The 24,014-nt window shown below is 37.8% G+C and overlaps 1 protein-coding gene across 2 annotated transcripts in view; it reads left to right on the top strand.

Moving 5' to 3' along the window:
- Window positions 1-901: 901 nt before the first annotated feature.
- Window positions 902-24,014, top strand: part of NDST1 (N-deacetylase and N-sulfotransferase 1) — a 217,734-nt gene continuing 194,621 nt past the window's right edge. The window contains exon 1 of one of the 2 annotated variants that reach the window (XM_053718660.1): window positions 902-1,082. The gene's annotated coding sequence lies outside the window, so the exon portion shown is untranslated. Of the gene's footprint in view, window positions 1,083-2,200; window positions 2,334-24,014 lie in introns of those variants that run through there. The other variant, XM_053718662.1, reaches the window with a different exon arrangement.

Here is a 24,014-nt window from a genome sequence, read left to right as displayed (position 1 = left end):
GGGGCTGGGAAATCAGGAAGAGCCTACACTCCCGCTCCCCCGCATATGAAAAAACAGTTTACACAAACAAGAGCAGCAGGACTCTGTAGACCTGGGTCTACATCTGATATTTTGGGTCTTGGTTAGGAGTCTGAAAATCAGCACGTTATTAAAAAAAATAAGAAAAACTATATATTGTTACAAAAACACTCCCAGATGGGCTATATAAATGTATCATCTATAAAACACTTATGCAAATAAAAATTTAGTGTACAATGCCCCTTTAAACAAACCTCTATATACCAAGGGTGAAAGCCAGGTGTCCAGGTAGAGTCTAAAAAAAAGCAGACTCACATACAGACACTTTAGATAGAATAGATAACTTTTTTTGTCAAGTGCTGCATAAAATACCTAAAACAGTGACACAATTGTAAACTGAACATATATAACTAAAAAAAAATGACGATTGTATTCACTAAAAAATATATATGTATGGTTAAACACAAAAAGTAATCACACGTCCTACACTGCTATAAGATTATACCTCTACCACCTGCTATGAGTGACACTGTATGCATTATATATGCGTATCTACATATACACAATGTCACATACTGTAACACATTACATTGTTTAGAGGGATTAATAATGGCAGATATCAACAAACAACACATGCACTCATCATGTCCTCCCCCCTTGTTATATCTTGTAGCGCAAGGCAGCAATGGCTTTACCCTGCATTCCATTGTTTACAGTTAGCATTTACCATACAGAGGTTTAACCAGTTCGTTCCTGCCATTCTTTCCCCTTGCCTCGCTGGGGTTAATGTGCCTGAGCAGCACTGCTTTTGTGGAGGCTTTTGCTTACATGCCCCCTCCTCCGTGTGTCTCCTCCTCCCTTTCTCCTTGTACCCTCCCTCTCTCTCTCTGTTGCAGGCGCTGGCTTTCCCTAGCAGCCCTGTGAAAGCCTTTTCCCCTAGCTCAGGGACAGGCCGGGGGAGGGAGAGGGAGCAAGGACAGACCACGGGAGGGAAAGGGAACAAGGAGAGACCGGGGATCGGGGCCCGAGCGCCTGAAGCTTCCTGGAAGCCATGAGTATGGCAGGTAAGTCCATGAGTCTGGAGCAAGACTTGTGACCCGTGTGTGAGTGAGTCCATTGACTGCACAGCCAGTAATGTCTAAGTGCCCTATTACGTGTAATTAACCCCCTGTCTCCCAGAAATGGATCTATAACGCATTGCACAGCAGTGTTTCTAGCCCTGTCTGGCAGCTAATGAGTTAATTGTGTGCTTGTGCAGAGCTGCATATAGAAATCACAGACAGTAAATGATCACATTGTCTGTGTAAAGTTATTATGGTGTGCCTGAGGAGGGGGGCTTTAAGGCCAGAACCAGGGGGTAGAGTTCTGTCTGCAGACTGGGGACAGCTCACTAGGAGTTATGGGGAGGCCTAAGCGTAAAGAATATATTTTATGGGGCAATTAGAGGAGTCACTGCTGCAAATGGCACAGTCATTTAAACAACTTGCATTTAAATGTGAGGTGTGACCTGTGGAATCTGTGTGACTTTATGTTGAATCTGCTCTGGTTTAAGATCAGGACCAGCTCATTTCTGGGTAAAGGACATGGTAGACTGAGCTTGTATCTTCATAAAGAAATGATGGAATGTTTGCCCAGCCAGATAGATTTAGTTTTAAAATTATTTTTTTTGGCTTTTGGGCCCATGCCAGATGACTTTTAAATTAAAAAGATGGGGTTTATCAGCACACAAATTATTTTAGTGGTGATTCAAATTGCATTTTCTTTGTTGGTAAACTCAGTCCAGTCGCAGCATTTTTGCAGGTGTACATAGCATATGTACATATGCTCTGTATGCACCCATTCAGAGTAAAAGCTAGCACTGATACAGTACTAGTTCTAGAATTAAGCAAGTGTATTGCTAAGATTATTCTATACATAATAATATCAATTCTGACCACTGTTTTCATTTAATATATATTTCAAGATCTTCTATGCTAGATCAGGTTCAGTAAGCTTAATTCTGTGATGATTAACCCCACAGTGGGGTTAAAGGAACAGTAAACACCTTGAGCTTTTTATATAAAATGTAGTTATGTGTAATGAAACAACTTTGCTTTTTTTTTTATTTGACCCCCTGTTTATGTAAATCCGCTCTGAAAGTTGAGTATTTTCTAATTTTCAGAACTTGAAATGCAGCCTTCTTCAGGCTAACCCTGCTACATATATTTCCATAATTGGTATTAACAAAGAACAACTGTGAAACAATGCACTTTATACAAAGATGACAGTGGTTGGCCTTGTTGTCTATGGACTCAATCCCAGATTGGCTCTCCCAAGTAAGGCAAATGATGTATAGGGTTTGGCTATTGAAAAACAATTGCAGTAAATACTATGTTAATTTGTTTTAAAATGAGGATGATGTTATTATGTACAAGCACAACAGAAATATCTTGTAAGGTTTTTGCTGTTCCTTTAAACACATAGTAAAAGGGACTGTCTAGTCCAAAATATTTTTTCATGATTCAGATAGGGTATGTAATTTTAAACAACTTTCAAATTTACTTTTATCACCAATTTTGCTTTGTTCTCTTGGTATTCTTAGTTGAACGCTAAACCTAGGTAGGCTCATATGCTAATATCTTAGACCTTGAAGGCCGCCTCTTATCTAAATGCATTTGACAGCTGTAATGCATTAGAGCATCTTAATGTCCTTTTATCGTGGACCTTTTGATTAATAGACCTTTTTGGGTTTGAGCTATGGAAGGCTAATACCACCCTAAAGGTAAACTCACAAACAAATCCTAAGTGGCCTTAGCTGGCTCAGTTTCTGAGTTCAGGTCAAAGTGCTGCTAGTCTGTTTATTTATGGCAACAAAACATATTGGCTTGGCTGCCACACAATTTTTCAGTAAATTGGAAATCTGTCAGTGACTAATGCAAACTGAATACTGCTTTAAAATAGCATTATATATGGTGTAGTCTTTCTATGTCTTTTGTAAGATTTCAGTACATGCAAGAATAGTCACTGTTACTCTTTAGTCATTAGAGAATTTGTATTATAGTTTTCTGCTTTACAATGACAACTCAGTTTAGCACAGTCCTTATGACGGCTGAAGAGTGGCCAGAAATAAGCAGAAATTTAAAGCTTTGTGTCCCAGAGGTAATTATGGAATTTAAATCCTTTTACAGCAAATTGTTGATGGTCCTGCAGTGATTTGAATAACAGTTTGCCCCAGTTTCGATTAGCCTAGTGTTGTTTTGAAAAATAATGCACAGCAAGTCTGTGTTTCCCTTTAGGAGAGAAAGGTATCAATGAATGGTTTGTGCAGATAGAAAGGTGGGTTGTGCAAGTATGACAATGCTTTTAATGGTCAGAAGGGAGTGTCGTCTAAAGCAACCATCAGCAACCTGGGGCTAGGAGTCTTTCTCAGATGCATTTTTATTATGGAATGTGCCTAAGAACTTTTAGTGCAGCTGTAGATTAGCACAGCAATCCACCTAATATTTTAGCTAGTGGGTATTTTATTTTGTTACACTGAACAAATGGGTCTCGTGGACATTATCTGTTTTCTACAGTTGTTATGCAGAGACGGAAATTGTCTTTTTCCACTGGAAAGCATATAGAATCTATACACAATAACATGACTGTCCGGTGAACCTGTTTTAACCCTTTCGTGACAGGGTTAAAGTGCCTACATCGGAACAACTGTTCCGATGTAGACAAATTGAAACTACGCGATCGTGCATACGATCGCGAGATTTCAATTATTGGATCGCATCTGGGGGGCGTCCCTACAATCCTAGGAACGCCCTCCAGACCGCGATTAAATCCCTGAAGCACAGAAGGCTTCAGGACAGCCGTTAGTTATGACGTTCCATTCCGTCATAACGGCTTTAAAGCCCAGTCTAATTATGACGGAATGGAACGGCATAACGGCTTTAAAAGGTTAAAAGGTAGGAGTATGGTTTGTTTGTTTTCCCCTCAGTAAGTTTTTCAGTTTAACAGATAAATAAGCTGATGGTTTATACGTTTGTTTCATCAGCTGGTACGACTGGCAAAAACACTGTATTCAAACAAATCTGCATAAAGCACATTCATGAATTATACATTGTATAAATATTGTCCTTTTTTTTTAATTAAAGGGGCATGTTACCCATTTTTTTTCTATCATGATTTAGATAATGCATAAAATTCTAAACCAGTTTACTTCTATTATCAATTTTGCTCCATTTTCTGTGTGATATATTAAAGGAGCAGCAATGCACTATTGGGAGCTAGCTGAACACTTCAGTATGCCAATAACGAGGCATATGTGTGCAACCACCAATCAGCAGCTAGCTCATAAGCCTGCCTAGGTATACTTTCCAACAAAGGATACCAAGAGAACAAAGCAGACTAGATAATAGTGAATTGGAAAGTTGTTTAAAATTGTATGTTTTATCTGAATCATGAAACAAGAAAAAAATGGGTTTCATGCCCCTTTAAAGAATCGCATCCTTACATTTAAAAAATGATTTTTTTTTATTTTTTTTTTTTTCTTGTATTTCCTTGGAGATTTGTCTCTTTCATTATTATTTCTTTTCTTTAACATTTGTTTCCTAATAAATTGTTTTATTTAGTATCCATTCATACTTACAACTAGCTCCTTCATAAAATATTTTGTAGTTTATTCAGCAGCTTTATATACAATGTAACTGCACCAACACCTGTTGTATACAGGGAATTGTATACATCTGTATTTCCAAGAGCCACACAGAAATACATATTCTATGCATTCAAATTAGTTATAAATTCTTATAGCACACACAAACCGCTTCTTAGGTGAATACATATTTAGCAGAGTTCTCTGGAGGGCCTCTTTAATGGGCACACCATCCGGCTGATTTTACTGACCACCTGGCTAATTAAGACAATATCAAGCAATATTAATTTTTCCCTAATGTTTGTTGCTCAAATTATTGTTAAATTATGCAATTAATGTGTGTTTTGGGTAGCTTAAAGGGACATTATACTAATTTTTTTCTTTGCATAAATGTTTTGTAGATCTATTTATATAGCCCATAATGGGTTTTTTTGTTTTGTTTTTTAAATGTATAGTTGTGCTTATTTTTAGATAACATTGCTCTGATTTTCAGTCTCCTAACCAAGCCCCAAAGTTTTATGAGAATACCATCAGCTATCTACTCCAGCTTGCTTCTGTTTGTGTAAAGGGTCTTTTCATATGCAAAAGAAGGGGGAGGGGGGGAGTGTCTTATTTCCCACTTGCAGTGGGCTTTCCAGCTACCTTTTCAACAGAGCTAAACTGAGAGCTTCTAAGTAAGTTTTTAAACCGTTTTATACTGAATTTTTATATTAGTATCTGTGCATCTTATTTTTTATAGTAGTGTCTATTACATGCAGTTATATGAAAATGAGTGTATACTGTCCCTTTAAAGGGATAGTCTTGTCAAAAATAAACTTGCATGATTCAGATAAGACATGTAATTTTAAACCGCTTTCCAATTTACTTTTAGCATCAAATGTGCTTTGTTCTCTTGGTATTCTTAGTTGAAAGCTAAACCTAGGTAGGCTTATATGCTAATTTCTAGCACTTGAAGGCCGCCTCTTATCACATGCTTTTTTAATTTGCTTTTCACAACAGGGGAGTGCTAGTTCATGCGAGCTATATAGATAACATTGTGATCACGCTTGTGGCAGACACAGCACTAAATGGCTAAAATGCAAGTCAATAGATAAAAAATAAAATGTTATGTGATCAGGGGGCTGTCAGAAGAGGCTTAGATACAAGGTAATCACAGAGGTAAAAGTATATTAATATAACTGTGTTAGTTATGCAAAACTTGGGAATGGGTAATAAAGGGATTATCTATCTTTTAAAACAATAAAAATTCTGGTGTAGACTGTCCCTTTAACATTTATAAATATATTACAATGCCCATACCCTGCTATTTGTAATGCCACCCAGCTGGCAAAGTTTTCTGTAGTATTTATATACATCTAATCCCCCTCACAAACAAGGGTGTGGAAACTGTTAATTATTGAACAATCCTATGTCCCACACAACCTTGTTTATACACTCTTTTTATAAATTATTTTATATCTGTCCTCAGCAGGCGAGAGAAATAAATAGAAAACCTAAGTTGAAACATTGCAGTGCCCATTACCTTATAGAAACTCTGTGGAGTTTAGAAAAACAATCATTTTCAAAATTAACTAAAGGAAAAGGGGGCAAATACATAATGAAAATATATTGCAAAGCGCTACCCGGGTACTGGACCAAAAATGGGCTGCTCCGAAGCTTTACATTCCTGCTTTTGAAATAGAAATAGCAAGAGAATGAAGAAAAATTGATAATAGGAGTAAATTAGAAAGTTGCTTAAAATTTCATGTTCTCTCAATCATAAAAGAAAAAATTGAGTTTAATATCCCTTTAATAATTTTATATTACAATTTCATACTGTGTAATACATTTTTTAGACTATGAGGGCTTTTCCCTCAAAAGTTTATTATATATTAATTCTAGAAGATAGGTACAAGGATATGCATGCTGTATGTTGACCTGTTGCATAGCCAATCCCATCAGGAAGAGTAATGTGTTAGGACCAGCCAAGAATTTTTAAGAGGGGAAAAGGTACAAGTTTTGGCCTATTATGGAGAAACTGGAATGTTGCACCAAAAGGGTGTGTAAAAGGATATGTATTTGAGACAGTAGCAGAACTTGAACTGATTGGGAAGTGTGGGTCAAGAACAAGACGGAAGCTCTTGGAGAATGGTTTGTATGTGTATCACATACAAATCTTAATCCGCTAATGCTGGGTTCTTCAAACCATGGGTCACGACCCATTACTGGGTCACAACACCATGTTTACTGGGCTGCGATGAGATATGAGAGTGTGTTTGTGTATGTTATGAGTTGTATACGAGTGTGTTTTGTTGGTGTGTGTTGTATGAGAATGTGTGTGTGTTTGGAGAGTGGTGTGTATGTGTGTTTATATGAATAAAGTACGTATACATATTAGTCACTTTGCCAAAAATTGAAGCTATCTTGTATATTACTTAAGACGTGTTTCAGACCAAACATAAAAATAGGGTTGCGAAAATGTATCATTGCACTGGGTCTTGGAAAGAAAGTTTGAAGAACACTGCACTAAGGTATGGTTGAAAAACCTATGGCACAAGTGCCTAGTGTAGCACTCCTAAAAATGTTTGCAGGACTCCACTTCTAGGCTAGCACGCTACTGTTTGGTACCATTAAATACATAAGAATTACAAATATATTAGAATTACAAATGTGTAATAAATGGACAACGCATTAACACATGATTTTCAAATGAGCAGTAGCTTTTTAGGGATAAACATTCAGGTTTTGGGATACATCTGAATGCGGAAGATGGTGAGCACTTCGTGTCATTCAGCTATTTTCGGAGCCATATTAATTCTTGTGAAACGGCAACACACTAGCTATAATCTGGATTTTAGTGTGTTGCTGTTTCACAAGAATTAAATTCAGCTCTGAAATGCTCATCCCTATTTCCTGCAATTTCCTGCCCCCTGAATCATGTGATAGCCATCAGCTAATCACAGACTCGTGTATATACTGGGAACTCTTGCACATGCTCAGTAGTAGCTGGTGCCTCAAAGTGTGCATAAAAAAGACTGCAAACTACTTCATAATGGAAGTAATGTCATTTGGAAAGCTTTTAAAATTGTATGTTCTTTCTAAATCCTGAAAGTTAAATTTTGAGGTGTGTCCTTTTAAGCGGCTGCAATGTAAGTAATCATTTTCTTAATCATTTCTGATGTATAGCATGAATTCATATTGTGTACTAACTATTCTGCAGCACTGTACAGGCTTTGCAGTAAATAAAGACAAGGAAGGCAGAGTTGGACAGAAGGATTTCATGATCCCTAGAGAGCTTATAATCTAAGTGGGAGTGGAACACAAAGTAATTATTGATAACTATAATGCACTAGAAAGAAAAAAAAAAAAACATTTGAATTCTTCTTTAATCTCTCTTGAATGTTAAAAAGGGTACCATGTGCACTCAAGAATATTTAGAAAATTATTGCCAAGTTGGGCACATACAAAAAACTTTACCTGCGCTATGGATGTGTATTTGAAGATTATTTATTCATTGGTGTTACAGCACCTAGAAGTTATTATAAACAGACTCAACATTTCAGTTATTTTGTGGTGCAAATTATTATTAAATGGATAGTAAAGCCAAAATTACATGGATTGGATAGAGCATGACATTTTGATCAACTGTTCTATTCACTTTTATTATAATTTTTGCTTAAAAGGACTGCCTACTCCACAAACGTTATTGTTTAAGAAGATAATTCCTTTAGTAACCATTCCCCAAATTTTTCATAACCAACACAGTTATATCAACTTATTACCTCTGTGATTACTTTGAATCTAAGCCTCTGCAGACTGCCTCCTTATCTAAGTTCTTTTGACAGACTTGCATTTTAGCCAATCAGTGCTGACTCATAAAAACGGGCACTCATTCTTGAAAGTTGACATTCACTTTAACATAGAATACTAAGAGAATTTAAAGGGACAGTCTATTCAATATTAAACTTTTATGATTCAGATAGGGCATGCAATTTTCCAATTTGCTTTGTTCTCTTGGTATTATTTGATGAAAGCTAAACCTAGGTAGGCTCACATGCCTTGAAGGCCACCTCTTATCTCAGTATATTTTGACAGTTTTTCACAGCTAGACAGCAGTCGGTCAAAAGTTTATGCAAAAAGAATTGAAAGGACAGAGATCTGGCCCTTCAGAGAACTGATGACAAGCCCTTATCCAGGCCCTCCTGAAGAAAATACAACATGAGGGAAACCCTCTCCTGACTCCAAGGGAAACCCCTAGATTCACACCACAAAAGGTATAAACACCACACCTCATGGAAAATCTAGCGAGAACTGGATTACGAGCCTGTATCGGGTGCATTCAGGGCAGAGAGGTGGTCGAGCCTGAATCACGGAAGTAATTGCCCTCTCAGAAAAACATGTCTAGCCAAGAGTAGGTGATCAATCTCCAAATAGTTAGCTTCAGAGTATCTAGGATTGGAGGAAAGAAGGATTCCGAAGTAGAAGGCTATACCTCCAGAGGAAAGTTCCACAGTGAAAGGACAACTTCTTAACTAGGTCCACAAACCTAGTCTGTGAGGCCAAATTGGATCAATTAGGTCGAAGTCCCATGGGATCGCCAGAGCGTCCACTAAAACAGCTGCAGATCCCTTGATCTCAAACAATAACTGGGGTATGGCGTGCAGACGAAGATCCCTAAGATCCAATTTCAGAAACTCCCCACCTGAGGATGATCATGGAGAATACTTTCTGATCTAAATGGAACATCCAGCGCTAGCAGCTGGATACGAACCAACAATTCTTGAGTCGCAAGCCACAAAACTAACCACTAGGCTACAGCATCCACTTCCCAGAAGTCCACCACTGGTTTGTGGATTACAGAAAAGTCATAATTGTGAAACTCCATCCTACTGAAGAATGTGAGTCACCCTCTTCATTGCTAAGGAATGTAGACCGATTGAAAAAAGGTAAACCAGAGCAACTCAGTTGAGTCTGTTATCAGAGCATTATAGAAGGACAGACTCCTTCTGATTCTAAAGTCCCTGAGCTCTCAATGGAAACCTAGACTACTCCCCATTCTAAAAGGCTAACGTCCGTAGACACAATTTCCCAAGATGGACTCTGGAAACATGTGTCCTGGGACAGATGGACCTGAAAGAACTACCAGGACAGGGAATCTCTCGTCCGGATGTCTAAGATTATCCTCAGAGAGGACCAAATGTTCTGTTCCATATCTGAGCATGCCTAACTTTATATGACTCAAATGGAAATGAGCATAATGAATAATGTCCATAGAAGCCACCACTTGCCTAATGACTGTCATACATAGTGCTATTGAGGGACGGACATAGGGTTGAAAAGAAATACAGGCAGTAAGAAAATTGGATTTTCTGACCTCCGTCAGAAAATCTACATTGGGATAGAGTCTATGATCGTTCCCAAAAAACATACTTTGGTATGTGGCACTAAGGAACTCTCTTCCAGAGTCACCTACCACCCGTAAGAGAGGAGAATCACTACAGAAAATCTGTAAGAGATCTAGCCAAATGAACAGATGGCACCTGAACCAAAATATCATCCATGTAAGGAACCACCTCAATCCCTTGAATCCTGGCCACTGCCAGAAAAGCACCAAGAACCTCCATTTAAAGACTGGGAGGTATTCTGCTCGACAGGTCTGTGCAGGGATTTGAACCAGTTCTTAAAGATTCGAAGGGAACTGTTCCCAGAATAGGAACATGAATATATCCAACCTTCAGGTCAATGGTAGTCAGGAAATGACTCTTCTGATTAAAAGGTAGAATAGTCTCCTTATAAACCAGACCAATTTCAGGACGGAACTGAGAAAAATGACTTGAGACACTTCAGGTCTAAAAAGAGTCAAAGTCCCTTCTGTCTAGGGACCTATGAATGGGTTGGAATAAAAACTCTGATCCTGTTCCGCCAAGAGGAACTGGTACAATCACTTCAGAGAAATTAAATACTTGACACAGGATAAGAAAATTTTTCTCTCTTATCTTTTTAGTAGATAATCTTGACGGAAGAAATCTATCTTGGAAAGGACAAAATTTAAATCCTATCCTGATTCTTACTGCCAAACCTGAAGAAAGACGCCTCCTCCCAATTGATTCAAAGATTGGATCAGGGGCAGACCCTACATGAGAAGCTCAGAGTAAGGCTTCATGGATTGCCTACTCATATACCAGAGCAGATAGATCTTTCAAGAGAATTAGGATAGTTCAGGCTTTCCTTCAACAAGGAATCACCTCAATATGAAAAGATTACAACTTTGTATTTCTACAAATAAAAACATAGAAATAAACATATTAGTGTCACAGACCTAAAAATATTTGCTCGGCATGAGGAAAATTATGATATTGTATTACTAAAAAAGGAAACTCATAAAATATTAGTGTCGTAATTCACTAAGAATGAAGTATGATACATGAAATCATACCTATCACAACCTGTAGGAAACATCCCCTCAATAAAAGAGAAATAACTATAAGGTCCTAGATATAAAGATTAATCTTTGATGTCTAGCAGAAAATCTGCAAGGCTGTTCACTTGCCTGCTAAGCCACAAAGGCTTCCTTCTCAAAAAGAGAGAGAATAAAATAAGTCCCTAAATAACAAATAGGAATATAAACATGACACAGACATGAGGAAAACTCAGCTCATAAAAGAGAGAGAGTAATGACTATAAGTCCCTATAACCTAGGGCAACATACATGTCGTAGACAGATCAAAACTATTCTTTTCAGAATGAGAGAAGGAAAATACAGAGTTCCTACTAGAAATTTAGGAAAACGTTAAATATTACATGATGCAAAATATTTACATGGAAGCTCCTCCTCATAATCATAAATCCTCCAGTATTAATGAGAATGATATTGGAACTTTTTTATATATGTCAAAAAGTAGAATATTACAGCTGTTGTGCTGTGCTAGGATTACAATCCTAAGAGTCATTTAAAAGGACTAAACATTTACAATGAACTATCTCCAGATGGCTGCAAATACCAAGATAATACACTATTATTTGCAGAGAAACGCCTCTAAAAAAATTAAAGTGTAAGCACAACAGAGATTTGTCACAGCAATCTCTAAAACACATCAACCTACTACAAACATTAGGAGACCACAAACGCCTATCCCACACCAATACTCAAAGGAGGAGGAGAAAGGGCAGAGAGATAAAATAAGGGCACGCAATGTGATCGCCACTAACGGGATATGAGTAAGATAAAGAGCTCACGCTGAACATCAGCATTAAAATAGACCAGGCCCACGAAACGTCCTTTCTCTCAACGCACTTGATTGAACTGCACCATGTTGATTATATTAAAAGACAACGCCATGTATTTAATGCACCACATATGATATAAAAGACTCGATGGTAGCGGTACACATATAAGGCTGACAAGCAGGCAGAGTCCCGACTACATGACTCGCATATTGGCGCTATTGCATCCGCCAACAATGGCGGTTCTAGACTAAAGCTAGTCTAAAAACACGAGTTGAAAAATATGGGATTTTACACAAACGCACCCTTAGAGGACAAGTGGAATACACTAGATGTGATGTGTGCATAGCGATCACTCTGCTGTGATCGGGGTTAGCAGAGGGAGGGGAAAAACTAACTGGCATAACGGCCTGAGCACAAATGGCCATAACCTGTTAACAAATATTAGGTGCTCAAAATAACAGCGCCATATACAGTCAAATATGCTCCCTTGCAGAAAAAGAGTGTATAAGAAATAAAACCCAATACTCTTAGCCCCTACCATTAGAAGGACCACAAAGTCTGTAGTAACAGACCATGCAGGGATTGAATGTTGGAATAAAAATGACGCCCTGACACCCAGTCCCCAAACACATATAGCCTCGGCTATCAGTAGAATTACCTGGCAATGTAAGTGGCAAATTCCCTGGCAGAATACCAGATAGCTGCTCGGCTGCAAAATATACCAAAACAGCGAATATACAATAAAAATACAAACTCTTTCTGAGGGTAGCAGATCCCACTGGGTCCCTGAATAATATTGCAGTCATTCCTCCTAGATATTCTCCTGTCTTCATGAAGTAAATAAGAAAGAATTTACCCTTCAGGGTCTTCTACTGTGGAGCAGTCACAGCAGCTCCAGGTTTTCCAACCCTGGTTTTCTATATTGGGGGTTAGCACACATTGTTGGAGTTAAAATAAGGATTACCTCACAACCTCCAACCACTAATAGACACCATTACTCTTACTAAAGAGGATTACATGGACACAGCATTGCCCCAATCCTTGCTTGCAGGGAAAAGTACCCATTAAAGGATTAAATACTTGATTTTCTTCAGACACCATCTTCGCACATCCTCCCAGATGTACAAGGCAAATAATGACTGGGGGTTTATGGGAAGTGGGAGTGATACTTAACAGCTCTGCTGGGATGTTCTTTGCCTCCTCCAAGGTGGCCAGGAGTTGAATTCCCACTAGTAATTAGAATGGATTTATGGACTCTCCATGTCATTGGAAAGAAATTATTATTAAAATCAGATGCACTTTCATTGTTTAAATTTTTTTAAGATGCTTTATTTGTAAAATATTTACCATTTAGTTAAGGTAAACATTGCGCCGTTCCTTTTGCCCGCATCTCATTCTTGATTTAGATGAGCGATGGCGAATCCGGCTTCATCCAATTGTTGCGTGCCACACTTGGTGTCCACTTCGTCGGGCACATAGCGATTGAATGAAGCTGGATTCTTCATGGCACACATAAATCAAGTATAAGATGCAGGCGGAGGAATGGCGCGATATTTACCATCACAAGTTTACACATAAGAAAAAAATATGGGCAGAGTTGATGGGCCTTTTTGTTTCCTACTTTTTTTTTTTTTTTTTTATTGTAAAGTTTTTATTGAGGAACTACATAGTACAAACATCAAGCATACATAACCATATACTTTAGGTGACAATACAAATGTTGTATGATAAACATATATACGCTATATATGTAAAGAGTCCTCTTTTTTTTTTTTTTACTTGATACCTCTGACATAATGCAAATAAATCTTGAAACCTAAATAACAAGATAAGGAAGCAATAAGGATTATAATTTCTTCCCCTGATAATGCAATTTAGGTCACTTATGGACCTTACCTTTTAAATTATAATGGTATTAGGGGTCAATATAAAACACAATAAAGAAAACACAAATAGGAAACAAGAAAGGTACAAACAAACACAATCCAGAGGGGCATTGGGGAATAAAGGTATAGATTAAACCTCCAAATGTCATTCTAAAGAAAGAAAAATAAATAAGAGGCACACACACTGTATTTAGTGTTTTACAGAGGCACAACACAACACCAAACATGTCAAGAGTGATATTGCTCCATATATTCTAACTCTGACCATTAGAATTATTAATAAAGAATAATAACAACAACCATGTTTGCACTATATTTGGGTGACATACATTCCACAAGAGGGATTTGTGATTGAATATTACTGTCTTCATGCTTATGCATATTATCCAGTACTCTGAACTTTAGGGCCCACAGCACTTCATTAAGTGTAAAGTATATCTTACTTCGCCCATAGCCTCGGCCGCAGGCCACCCGGCGAGTATGTGTTGTGGTATGTTGTGGGTAAATGCAATAATGTCCCATGGTATACTTTTGTTTGTTTAGGATGTCACACCAGGGGCCCCCCACATACCCCCAATGAAGACAGACCAACAATTTAGGTAATATTAGGACATCAACCATGTCTGCAGTACTAGTGTCAATAAAATGATGTCAAAAATAGCTGGTTTATCATAATAATATCATGCTACCATCCTGTGGAGCCCTATAGTGTGCCACAACCGTTATTTATATTATATTTGGAATACTTAACTGTTTTTTAAAACGAGTAACTAAAAATATACAACAATGCAAGTGGCCTAAAAAGTGGCAAAATACAAGCTAAAGTTCTGATTTATTTATAGCCCCAATGCTTTGTCTACCCGTTGGGGAGTACCTTGACAGTATCGCATGAGGCTCTGAGTAGGACAATAAAAAAAAGTCTCTGGCAGAAAAAAAGAGTCTCATGTACAGTCAGTTGGTCATACACTACTTGCCGACATCGTTGCACAACGTGGAGGGCCTCTGTCAAGTGATGGCATGAATCGTAGGTACCAAGCGGAGCTACCAGTGTGGGAAGTAGTTGTAATGCAGTGGCGGCCTTCCGGGGGCCACCCCAGAAACCCCCTTCAGCCACAGCCATTAAGTTATGTCTTTTCATCCACTGGAGCCCGCTTGACCTACCGGAAAGGTCCAGTGTCTCTGATTTGGTTGAGATCTTCTGCTGCAAAGTTGCTGCGTGTGGATCGCTCACTATCTCCGATGTCGGCATGATCCGTTGTGGTTTGCAAGGTAAAGCATCTTCTAAGGGCTCCTCTTTGCCTGTAACCTGTCTCTAGTGAGAACACAGTATTATCAGCAGAGGGAATGGTGAGGCGCTTCATTAGGATATCAAACGGAGCCTTTTCGATTAGTTGCTGGCACAGTAATTCAAATTTATGCCATCGCACTTGGAAGTTATTATGCGCGTCTGATTCTACTGTGGTGGCCATCTTTGCTGCGCAGAAATACCTCTTGCGTGTTGTGTTACTGCAGCTTCTAGAGATGAGGTTGTGTAAATCCGAAAGTTAGTGGGCTTATATTCCCCAATGTATTATTGCTGAAAAAGTCAGTAAGGCAGATACCTTCTGCCAGCACTGAAAACCCGGTGGAGCCGGGGGAGGTCGTTACCTATATGTAGGCCGCCGCCCTAGGTCTTAATCGCCCGGTCTGTAGCTCTGATGTCATAAAAACAGCCTTCAAGGGTTGCAATATAGCCACCGTGATCTCAGTGACTGCTATTTAATGAGTTTTATAGGTGATTTAGCTGTTGAAAGTTCCCAAATCGGCGGATTGTAGAAAATTCTTTCAGAGCTTGCAGTGTTTGCGTCCTATCAGGTACGCTGCTCGGACACGCCCTTGTTTCCTACTTTTAATCAAAATAATGTTTTTATATTTTAGCAAATGTCAGGATTTGGACCATTGTGTATGGAACAACCCTTATGATATGAATCACTGATTAAGATGCCGGCATCTGCCAGTTATATCAGGGCTTGATACATTTTAATATCTAGGAGCCAGAAACTTTTGGCCATTCCTATAAGATGATAGATATGTACAGTAACTCACAAAAGTGAGTACACCCCTCACATTTTTGTAAATATTTTATTATATCTTTTCATGTGACAACACTGAAGAAATGACACTTTGCTACAATGTAAAGTAGTGAGTGTACAGCCTGTATAACAGTGTAATGACACTTTGCTACAATGTAAAGTAGTGAGTGTACAGCCTGTATAACAGTGTAAATTTGCTGTCCCCTCAAAATAACTCAACACACAGCCATTAATGTCTAAACCATTGGCAACAAAAGTGAGTACACCCCTAAGTAGAAATGTCCAAATTGGGCCCAAATTGTCAATATTTTGTGTGGTAATCCTTATTTTCCAGCACTGCCTTAACCCTCTTGGGCATGGAGTTCAGCAGAGCTTCACAGGTTGCCACTGGAGTCCTCTTCCACTCCTTCATGATGACATCAAGGAGCTGGTGGATGATAGAGACCTTGCGCTCCCCCACCTTCTGTTTGAGGATGCCCCTCAGATGTTCAATAGGGTTTAGGTCTGGAGACATGCTTGGCCAGTCAGTCACCTTTACCCTCAGCTTATTTAGAAGGCAGTGGTTATCTTGGAGGTGTTTTTGGGGTTATCATCATGTTGGAATACTGCCCTGCGGCCCAGTCTCCAAAGGGAGGGGATCATGCTCTTCTTCAGTATGTCACAGTACATGTTGGCATTCATGGTTCCCTCAATGAACAGTAGCTCCCCAGTGCGGGCAGAACTCTTGCAGGCCCAGAACATGACACTCCCACCACCATACTTGACTGTAGGCAAGACACTTGTCTTTGTACTCCTTACCTGCTTGCCGCCACACACGCTTGACTCCTGTTACAACACACGAACAAAGGCACCACAAGGGCTGTTTCCCTGTTATTATATAATTCTAAACTTAATGTTTATTAGTTTATGAAGTTTATATTATGTAGGGAATGGTGTAGATGCATAAAAATTAATATTCCAAAAAACTAAGAAGACTCTCACAAACATGTGGATATCTCCTGAAAGTATGCACATGTAAGCACTCTTAGCCTAGACTATGAGGCGGTTTTTCCAGACCGGGTAGAAATAAAATATAACTTTTATTATGAATTGCACTTAAAATAAGGGTAACACACAAATTAAAATCGACACTAGCACTATCATGTAATCAGACAGTATATATTCACTTCTGGGTAGTGAATATATACTGTCTGATTACATGATAGTGCTAGTGTCGATTTTAATTTGTGTGTTACCCTTACTTTAAGTGCAATTCATAATAAAAGTTATATTTTATTTCTACCCGGTCTGGAAAAACCGCCTCATAGTCTAGGCTAAGAGTGCTTACATGTGCATACTTTCAGGAGATATCCACATCTTTGTGAGAGTCTTCTTAGTTTTTTGGAACACGCTTGACTCCATCTGAACCAAAAAAGTTTCAGATGGAGTCATGGTTCCAGTAATCTATGTCCTTAGTCTGCTTGTCTTCAGCAAACTGTTTGCAGGTTTTCTTGTGCATCATCTTTAGAAGAGGCTTCCCTCTGGGACGACAGCCATGCAGACCAATGATGAAGTCTGCGGCGTATGGTCTGAGCACTGACAAGCTGACCCCACCCCTTCAACCTCTGCAGCAATGCTGGCAGCACTCATATGTCTATTTCCCAAAGACAACATCTGGATATGATGCTGAGCATGTGCACTCAACTTCTTTGGTCGACCATGGCGAGGCCTGTTCTGAGTGGAACCTGTCCTGTGAAACTGCTGTATGGTCTTGCCCAGCATGCTGCAGCTCAGTTGCAGGGTCTTGGCAATCTTCTTATAGCCTATGCCATATTTTTGTACAGCAACAATTCTTTTTTTTCAGATCCTCAGAGAGGTCTTTGCCATGAGGTGCCATGTTGAACTTCCAGTGACCAGCATGAGAGAGTGTGAGAGCGATAACACCACATTTAACACACCATCTCCCCATTCACATCTGAGACCTTGTAACACTAAAGATTCGCATGACACCGGGGAGGGAAAATGGCTAATTGGGCCCAATTTGGACATTTCCACTTATGGGTGTACTCACTTTTGTTGCCAACGGTTTAGACATTAATGGCTGTGTGAGTTATTTTGAGGGGATAGCAAATTTACACTGTTATACAGGCTGTACACTCACTATTTTACATTGTAGAAAAGTGTGATTTCTTCAGTGTTGTCACAGGAAAAGATATAACAAAATATTTATAAAAATGCGAGGGGTGTACTCACTTTTGTGAGATACTGTATATAGAAAACACAACATTAAATAAACCATGAAATATAAATAAAAAGACAGAAGTGCTCAACCTGGGAATGAACAATAGCATAATAGCTTTGGTAAGCTTGAAGACTATTTTATCTTACATAAGAATGGTATCCACACTATCTCGCTAATTTACAACATCCTAATGTCGAAACAAGGACAATTGGGGTTGGTAACTTTAGCTGGTTCTTGGAGATTTCACTTTCAAGAAATAACAGCAGAAAAAATTAATCTTAGTATTAAACGGGTAAGAGAGGCCAGAATTCCCATCTCTTGGAAAGAATCACATATTAAATTAATTAATAACTCATATATTACACCGAGAATATTAGCTAAGTGGGTAGGTAATAAATCAGCCAATTGTTTTAAGTGTAAAAAAAAATGGAGGCCGATCTCCCCCACTGTTTTTGGTCTTGCCCTAAAATTAGGCAGTTTTGGCTTAAAGTGTCTTATTGGGCCTCTAAAGTCTTACATGAAAATGTATCACTAGATATGTATCAGGTTTTCTTTCTAACTAATGAGACTAATATTACATCTCACAAATCTATAGATACTTTGATTTTGTTAGGACGTAATTTAATTCTTAGGTATTGGAAGAAGAGGATCGCCCCCCCCCCCCCCCGTTTAGCTTATTTAAACAATCTGTGTTCTCGCAAATAATGTTTGAACAATTAAATACTAATTCTCTCTTAGAGAATCAGATAAAAAGCTTCTTTGATAAATGGCTCACTCTACTCCTAGAGCAACCTAATAACTTGCAATATACATTAGCCAAATGCTTCCATAAATCAGACTCTTTTGGAACTCTGATTTTGAATAATCTATTTCTCCATTCTTGGTATTAATGTCATATCTCCATTTTGGTAAGATAGAGATATGAAATCAGAGGCAACGGATCCCTTTCTTCTTGTCCCCTTCCTCTTTTTTTTTTTTTTTTTTTTTTCTCTTTCTCTATCTTTTTTATTTTTTTTATTTTATTTTAGGTAAATAGGAAAATAGCACAATTGTACAATAACAAAGAGTAAGATAATGGGAAGGCATATGGTAGTAATTTCTTTAATATATGATTTTGTGGATTTTCCGAATTTAAGAATGACTCAATTATTGGCTGTTTTTTACTCTGCTGATATATTGTATTTGATCGATAATTATTCTTTTTTCCTTTCTGTTAAACAAGAAATCTACTTATGCGACAAATTTGTATTTGCTGAACTGTACTCTGTGCTTGGAGATAAATAAATGATTAAAAAAAAAAGACAGAAGCGCTCAACTTGGGAATGAACAATAGCATAATAGCTTGTTCTATGACTAGTTATCACCCATGAAGCAGCCTCTTTTTGCTCAACATGTGCCTTTCACCGAGAAGAACTTTCCTGTAGCATATCAGTCTGATCCTGACTTAACAGTGCAGTCCAGCCCTGAAATACCAGGCAATCCTTCTCTGAACAAGAGAAATGGCAAAACCCCAGATGTACGTTTCGACCTAGTGTGGGCCTCATCAGTGAGGTGCAGCCATATACCTCTAGGCACACTGAGCAACGGGTCCACGTCTGGATTCCCGCATCACGCTTAGGGAGACTTCCCCAAGAGTCATAATTTGCTGACTTAACAGTGCAGGGTTTTGCCGTTTCTCTCGTTCAGAGAGGGGTTGCCTGGTATTTCGGTGCTCGACTGCACTGTTAAGTCAGAATCAGGACTGATTTGCCTTTCACAGAGAAGAATTTTCCTGTAGCATATGTTTAGCAAAAAAGGCTGCTTCTTGGGTGGTAACTAGCCATAGAACAAGCTATTATGCTGTTGTTCGTTCCCAGGTTGATACTTCTAAATACCATTTTATTGGAATGGTCAGTATGCTTCTCTACTGTCCATCCTTTTGGAGGTAAATCATCCATCCCTCCTAGTTTTAGAGACAAACTGTTTTTCAAGGACTGTTAACTGTTGATAGGAAAAGTCCCTATTCTCCTTCATTTATCCCTGAGGACTGAAACCACACCAGGTTTTTAAGATATTTCAATGTGAGCATTTCGAAGTGTCCAAACCACTAATTGACTCATCTTTACTCGCACAGGGATAACAAAAGAATCTGGTCAACTGTACCTCCAGGGTACAACAACTTGGGTATGTATTAGAGAGATTGAGTGTGGTCTAGGGAGTATATGTGTGTGCACGCAACTGATATCAAGAATGTTGACAGACAAAACATTATATATATATATATATATATATATATATCAGCCTTCCCTGGTAACCAAGGGGTTAATAAGTGGATTTCGGAATCTTGTATTGATGAGACTATATTGTCAAGAGTTTATATGGAAGAAATGAGGGGTAAATCCCACTCGTTAAAGACCAGATGTGCAGCGTCCTTTATGTGCATTATTCTTAAAGGGTTATGAGCATAACATTTTCCAAAAAAATGAAAGGTTTCCAATTTACTTATATTATCACATTTGCTTTGTTCCCATGATATTCTTTGTTGAAGAGATACCTAGGTATGCATCTGCAGCCAGGAAATAGTTCTGCTATCTAGTGTTCTTGCAAATGGATAACATTCTTACAAAACTGCTAACATATAATGCTTCAGAAATGGTCCGGCTGCTGAGCCTATGTCCCTGCTTTTCAATAATAGATACCTAGAAAACAAATACATATTGATAATTATTTTCATTGGCTTGCCAGATGTGTTCAGCTAGCTCCCAGTAGTGCATTGTTGCTTGTTCAACAAAAGGATAACAAGAGAATGAAGCATTTGATAACCGAAGTAAATTGGAAAGTTATATAAAATTGTGTTTCTTAGAAACACATTACTTTTAAAATATCTGAGAGCCAAATGTAACTTTTTATAAGACCAGAAAACCAGGATTTCTCCACCTTCGTGATTACTAAAATTGTCAATATAAACTGCATGGGTTTGTATGCTTGGTTAAAGGGACACTGTACCCAATTTTTTTCTTTTGTGATTCAGTTACAGCATGCAATTTTAAGCAACTTTCTAATTTACTCCTATTATCAATTTCTCTTCGTTCTCTTGCTATCTTTATATGAAAAAGAAGGCATATAAGCTTTTTTTCTAGGTTCAGTACTCTGGACAGCAGTTTTTGATTGGTGGATGCATTTATCCACCAATCAGCAAGGACAACCTAGGTTGTTCACCAAAAATGGGCCGCCATATAATTCTTGCATTTCAAATAAAGATACCAAGAGAATAAAGAACATTTGAAAATAGGAGTAAATTAGAAAGTTGCTTAAAATTGCATGCTCTATCTGAAGCACAAAAGAAAATATTTGGGTACAGTGTCCCTTTAATACCATGTGTTTATCAGGGAACTCAAGTGCCATCATAGAAAATAATCGCTAACAGAAGTAATGGCACATAGATCAGAAATTATTGTAGATTGCCATTGTGTTGATAAATGTATAGAGGAAGATTATAGTGCTTTTCTCCAAACAATTCCTATACATGGATTTTCCCTATCTGCTGGCTCAATTCTGCTGCTCTTTATGAAACTTGGTACCACCCATATGTTGTCCATGGATTGCTCTAGATTTGATTGGACCCCATCCCTTCTACCACCTGAATTAAGTCTCCTGCAGTCCAGGTCTGATCCATTACGGCAGTGCCAGGTTTTTTAATTGAAGTTTTGGGAGATATGGCATAGTTTTGTGACAAACCTCATATGAGAGATTAAAATTGAATTTGAAATGTTCAGTAATGCATTGCTAACTAGAACAGTGTCTAATACATTTTGGGAGCCACTTCTGCCTCCTAAAATAAAGGAATTATTCTATGTATATAAACCTACACACACACTATTGTCTGGTTACAAAAAAAAACAAAAAAACTTGTCTGTCTCCTCAGTGCTGCTGCATGAGACTATTTTAATGAGTCCTTAACACAGTCACTGCCTCACTAAGCCCACTTGAACTGGAGGATATTTATCCTGTGTAAGTGACCTTACATTAAACATTTTAGTAGAAAATTGTTTAGAGACATCCAGTGAACCTGATTTTCTACAAAAATATTATTTTGTTTTATGCTAATGTGTGTATTGTAAGTTGTTGTTTTGTTTTTTTCTTTTTTCTTTTTTTGTAACTATATAAATGTGCATCCACCACCTGCAAATGCGTAACACACGCACAAAAGCTCTGCCGACTTTTTAAATAAGCAATTTGGCAAAAATAAACATTACAGAAAATTAATTCTAATATCCTTTGTAAGTCAGTAAGCTGCGTATGTAAAAAGCAGTGCCAAATAGGCTATTTTAGACTTTTTTTTTTTTTTTAGCAGTGCCAATCTCTGTGCTTACACAAGAATTGATTGGTAAATTCAGAGCATACCTACCAATCAATGCCCATACTAAAGTTTCACTTTAAAGGGACACTGGACCCAAATTTTTTCTTTTGTGATTCAGATAGAGCATGCAATTTTAAGCAACTTTCTAATTTACTCATATTATCAAATTTTCTTCATTCTCTTTGTATGTTTATTTGAAAGGCAAGAATGTAAGTTTAGATGCTGGCCCATTTTTGGTGAACAAACTGGGTTGTTCTTGCTGATTTGACAGCACCAATAAACAAGTGCTGTCCATGGGTCTGAACCAAACATTTGCTGGCTCCTTAGCTTAGATGCCTTCTTTTTCAAATAAAGATAGCAAGTGAACGAAGAAAAATTGATAATAGGAGTATATTAGAAAGTTGCTTAAAATTACATGCTCTATCTGAATCATGAAAGAAACAAATTTGGGTTCAGTGTCCCTTTAAGTGTTAAGACCAGGCCACTAACAAAATAAATCAATTATTCCCTGTCTGATATTAAAGGGAAATTAAACCCAATTTTTTTTTCTTTTGTGGTTCAGAGAGATCATACAATTTTACAAAAGTTTTACATTTGCTTTTCTTATCAAATTTGCTTTGTTCCCATGATATTCTTTGTTGAAGAGATACCTAGGTAGGCACCTGGAGCACTACATGGGAGGGAATAGTGCTGCCCTCTAGTGTTCTTGCAAATGGATAGCATTCTTTGCAAAACTGCTGCCATATAGTGCTTCTGAAATGGGCAGGCTCCTAAGCTTATGCCCCTGCTTTTCAACAAAAGATTCCAAGTGAACATGATAATTGAAGTAAATTAGAAAGTTGTTTAAAACTGCTTGCTCTATCTAAAACATGAAAGAAAAATGTGGTGTTTCATATCACCTTAAGTAGATGTGGAAGCAGAATGAGGAGGCTTCATGTTGACTTTTTTTATTGCTTTGAATAAGTATAAATGATATTCTTAATTGTTTCATGGACTAAATGAATTCACTAGTGTCTTATGTATGCCATAACTAGTTCTATTCATGGGCACCATTAACAGAATGCAAACATGTACACTGTACTCACAAACAGTTGTGTTTTTGTTTTTTTTATTGCTTATTGTCCATTTAATTGTGTGCTTTAAAGCCTATTAGGGAGGTGTGAGGACAGGTTTTACAAGCAGTGCTTTAAAGGGATACAAACGTATAAACTAAAATGTACATGGGTGCATTTAACTTTTAAATAGCAGCACTTTGGAAATATTGTTCCATTAGCTAAATGCTTCTAGTAAAAATGTTTAGTTTTTTAGCTGATGGTGGTGGTGTGTATTGTATCTGTGAGGATTTAATTTGTGCCATATAAGTCTCTTAGAAGGTGTAGTGTTTGAATACTGATGTAGGGCTCTCTTAGCATATGTACATATGCTGCTGAAAACCAGTAATAACATTTTATAGAAGTATTTTTGTTTATAGTACAAAAATTATTTTAGTTACAATTTAAATGCCCATTTCAGTTTTTAACTTTCTATCCCATTAAGGACTGTTTTCTGGTTGTGACATAGTTCTTTTTAAAGGCAATTAAACAGGTTTTTTTTTTTTTTTTTTAAAAACTAAAGTGTTTTAACATTAAATTGAAGCTTCTAAACATAAGTG

The sequence above is a fragment of the Bombina bombina genome, chromosome 6 (assembly GCF_027579735.1).
Source record: "Bombina bombina isolate aBomBom1 chromosome 6, aBomBom1.pri, whole genome shotgun sequence".
Classification (NCBI taxonomy): Eukaryota; Metazoa; Chordata; class Amphibia; order Anura; family Bombinatoridae; genus Bombina; species Bombina bombina.
The sequence above is the reverse complement of the archived record's forward strand: the minus strand, read 5'-3'. Positions and strand labels throughout refer to the sequence as shown.